The sequence below is a fragment of the Coenobita brevimanus genome, chromosome 48 (genome assembly GCF_032717465.1).
Source record: "Coenobita brevimanus isolate Jiangsu-jjx chromosome 48, ASM3271746v2, whole genome shotgun sequence".
Taxonomy (NCBI): Eukaryota; Metazoa; Arthropoda; class Malacostraca; order Decapoda; family Coenobitidae; genus Coenobita; species Coenobita brevimanus.
Window position 1 is genome coordinate 19,971,054 of NC_137001.1, and position 3,535 is coordinate 19,974,588.

Here is a 3,535-nt window from a genome sequence, read left to right on the forward strand (position 1 = left end):
TTTCCTTTTTGTATATATTATTTTGTATAAGAAAAGGACATAGGGCATATTTCAATGGATGAAATCAGTGGAAAATTCCGGGGAAGATTTACTTAGTGCAGCATGGCCGGGCAGGTGAGAGGAGAGAGTAATGGAGGCGAGGTAGGGAGAGGAGTCCAGAATGGGGAAAAATGGCTAAATTGTCAACTATGGATGGGAGCACAGATGAGATTAGGAGAGCTGACTAGTGTTGGAGATTGCCAGTACTGACAGATGATACAAGCCACCACTTGTAAGCCCAGGAGAATTCAAAATAACAGAATAACAAAAGTGATGCCCCGTGGTATGATTCATTGCGCCTGAGGGTCACGAAAGTGACGCTCCACAGTTAAGGGGTTAATGTTGTGAGAAGTGCACATTGTGTAGGTGTCGTGCAGTCCATTCAGTGTTTGTTGTGTAAAACTAGTCAGTAAGGTGTCTGTAGACTGCAGTGCTCTGAATCCATGTTGTGAAGGAGAAAGGAAAGGGGGACATTAGGAGTGACTTTTAGATTGAAGTGCTCAGTTATTTTGGATGGTGTGCTAGGTAATGTTACAGGACTGTACGAAGAAGGGAGCATCAGGCCTTTGGTTTAAGTATAATTATGATTGTTCCATGTGTCCAAATAGGGAAGATTCAACAGTGTATATATGAGTAGCTGTTGATGTTTGTGAAGACCAAGTTGCCTTATGGTCTTAAAATGTTGCAGACGTATGTTGCTGATACCACCCTCCTGTACTTGATGAGTCCTGTGTTTTCTGGCTAATATTAAGTGTCAGTTCTAGAGTGATGGAAGTTACACTGTGACTGGGTGGAAAGGACTGCCTATGGTGAGAGGGTTGGTTTCCAGACTCAGTTCATGGTGGTGTTAAGTGACTTATGTTTGCGTAGTGGTCTACGAGAGTGTTAGGGAGTACTTTGTGGAACGGGATGCTTTGGGTGTTGGAGGTGATGGCGGCGTGAGTTTTGGAAGTGATTGTTTGTGATTTAGTGATGCCGTTAAGTGTTTTGTTGAGCCAAGAGGTGTATTTGCAGTGACTAAGTGTTGTTCCAAAGGCCATCCAGTTTTTCATTTTCCTTGTACTAATTTCACTGCTGGTCTCATTGTTTAGCTCTCAGGGCTTCGTGATGGTGTCTTGTGTGTGGGAGAGGTGAGTTGCGTTTAAGTCTGCCACCCTGTCCTACTGTATGAGGCGGGCAATCTCCGGTGTAAAGTTTGGGTTGCAATACCTTCTTTTGCCTTGTCAGAAGTGGTGTTTGCAATGAATATAATGTTGAGCCTTCTAATGTGCCTGTTAATGCTGGTGATGGGTGAATTGTTGTGAGCTGAAGTGTTTTTCTGTTTCTTCAGTGAATTTTGTCCAGTCTAGTTTCTTGTAGTCTGCTTATATGAAGTGTGAGTGCACAGGTTTGAATAGTGTTTCTTTAATGATAATGATGGGGAGGACAGACATGTTGTTGAACAGTGAAGCAATGTCGAGGCCTCTGTGGTTGTTCTGACTGTGCTCATACCAGGCAGTGTTGTTAATTTAAAGTCCCCAGCAAAGGGAGTGTTAGGTGTCTGGATTATGCGGAGGAGCTGGGGGTTGCATTTTGCTAGCACTGCATGGGAGGTGTCAGCAGGGGGATGTAGATGTTGAAAATTTTGAGTGACTGTATTTCTCATGCTGTGTCATTCTGGAAAAGTGATTGTGTTGTTTGTGTTGTGCCTTTGTAGCAGACTGACAGATGAATGTATGTAAGGAGCTCCGTGGCCCTCAGGTCTGTCCAAGTGAACATGTGGGTAGTGTCCGATTTGGGGGGTTGATTGTGTGTGTTTTGTTTCTTGTATGAGTGTTCTGTGTTTGTTGTAGTCATGAAGGAAATGTTTTAGCTGATTTTTTTTTTTTTTCAGAGGCCGTCAGCATTCAGTTGTAGTATGCTTATGTGTGTTTGACACGGTGAGTATCCAGTGTGTGTGTCAGTTGTAGTAGTGCTGTGCATAGTAGGGGCTATGGGCTATCACCACGGGGGACGCTATGGGCTATCACCGAGGGGGGGCTATGGGCAATCACCGAGGGGGGGCTATGGGCTATCACCGACATGGGGCTATGGGCAATCACCGAGGGGGACCATGGGCTATCACCGAGGGGGGGCTATGGGCAATCACCGAGGGGGGGCTATGGGCAATCACCGAGGGGGGGCTATGGGCTGTCAACCCTGATGGTTCCATCACCGTCACGGTGGCTATCAACGTGGACTATCACTACGGGGACTACAGGGACTATCAGGATCGGCTGTCAGTAGCGATATCAGTAATAAGGCCAACATAAACTACTTGCTTCTTCACCCAGGGGAACTGGGTCACTGCCACTTCATAGGTTGTGCTGGCAGACCTTCAGGCTCAGTTACGAGGAGGGAGGGAGTCTACTTGCTCCCCAGTCAACGGAACCCTCCAATGTCACTATACATGCTAGCAAATGCACACAAGAAATGCTTAAATACCTATAAAATACCTAATAAATACCCGGAACAACACTGGGTATAAGAGCAAGACACCACTATATACCGCGAGGAGGACGAGGACGAGGAGGACGAGGAGGAGTAGCCTGGGTGTGGTAGTCTCTGTGGTAGCCCTTGTGGTAGACCCTGTGGTAGTCCCAGCGATCCAGAATCTGGGAAAAAAAAAAAAAATCCCTGAGGTGACCTTGGCCTAATCACCTCTGAACTGCCACGTCATCCCAACCTTTACCCAGACACGCAACTGTAGCGACAACTGTATCAATTATTGTAGTCGACTCAGCTTCGATAGCCAAAGAGCAGAGTCGTATGTTCAACTCTAGCATGTTCTAGTATGTTTAAGTCTAGTATGGAAAATGAATCGCTAATGCAGAGGACCTACACAGCCGCCACCAACCCAACTGCATCATCTGCTTCTGTATGTAAACACTAGATGGCGTGTGTCGTCTGCTAGTGTCTTGTATGGAAAATAAATCGCGAATGAAGAGGTGTTAGGAAGCCTTCTATGCTGGCTAGAATACGGTCCTTATTTTTACTAAAACAGATAATACATAGCCAGTCATAATGTAACAGATCTCCTCAAACTCAAAAAAAAAAAAAAAAATGTCTGTCCCATTGAAAGCGTTAATTGAGGGGAGACTAAGCTACACACACACACACACACACACATACACACACACACACCTATTTTAGGCAGCCGCTGGTGGGGCTGTGGATAGGTCTATGGACCGTGGTGGGGCCATGGATAGGTCTGGGGGCCGCTGGTGGGGCTGTGGACAGGTCTGGGGGCCGCTGGTGGGGCTGTGGATAGGTCTGGGGGCCGCTGGTGGGGCCATGGATAGGTCCGGGGGCCGCTGGTGGGACCATGGATAGGTCCAGGGGCTGGTGATGGGGCCTCGGATTGGTCCGAGGGCCATTGGTGGGGCTCCGGATAAGTCTGGGGGCTGCTGGTGGGGTTGTGGATGGGTTCGAGGGCCACTGTTTTGGCCATGGATAGGTCCGAGGTCTGCTGGTGGGG